Genomic DNA, 994 nt, shown 5'->3' on the forward strand with positions numbered 1-994 from the left:
CCCATTGCAGAAACATCCAAAATTTGGACTCCTCTACTGCCCGTCACATTAACGTCCAAATTTTGGGTGTCCTCAACTGCCCCGTCGCTATACCTCCGACACGCCCTTGAAATTTGGCCGTCCCTGCAACAGGGCAGTTGAGGATGTCCATCTTCCGATTTAAAGATGGGCGTCCTTCTCTTTTCATTGGTCTACAGCCCGGACCTGTCAAACAAGTGAGGATTGTGCTGAGCGCATGCTCAGGCACAATTCTCCCGCACTTCTACCCCATCATCAGAGATAATTGCGCTGCTTAAATTTGCATGCATTATCTCTGATCATAGGTCTAAAAGCGCCCCGCGCTGTTCCAGCGCTATTTTAGAGCGCTGTTTGGAACAGCGCGGAGCTTTTGATCATCTGCCTGTTAGAGATCCACTGTACTTGTTCAGTGTTTTTCTTGAATTCAGATTCTGTCCTCATCTCTACCCACCTCTACTGGGATGCTGTTTCTGTGTCTGAAATAAGCAAAAAAAAAAAATAATAAAGAAGTCATAGTTTAACTGAGTAGAGGCCTTTGCTCCTACAAAGCGTATTTGTTGAAAGAAATCAAAGGTGGAAAGAAGAGAAAATGACAGCCAGCATGGTTAAAAGGTGAAATGAAAGAGTGCTGTTACAGCCAAAAAAATGTCCTTCAAAGAATGGAAAAAGGAGCAAAATGAAGAAAATAAAGGAGCAACATAAGCACTGGCAAGTCAGATGCAAAACAATACTTTCATTATTTCATATATATATATATATATATATATATATATATATATATATATATATATATATATATATATATTGTAAACAAGGCTCCTACTGGCTAAGGCCGTGAGGCCTCCTCACCATCCGCACCGAGCTCTCTGTTTTCCTCTTTGAGTGTTTCTTCTTCTTCTCTTGGGCCTGTCTTTGGGATTGGCAACCCAAGACCCTTTTCTTCAACAGCTCCTCGGCTGGTTTACCAAGTACAATT

The sequence above is a fragment of the Microcaecilia unicolor genome, chromosome 2 (genome assembly GCF_901765095.1).
Source record: "Microcaecilia unicolor chromosome 2, aMicUni1.1, whole genome shotgun sequence".
In the NCBI taxonomy this organism is placed as follows: Eukaryota; Metazoa; Chordata; class Amphibia; order Gymnophiona; family Siphonopidae; genus Microcaecilia; species Microcaecilia unicolor.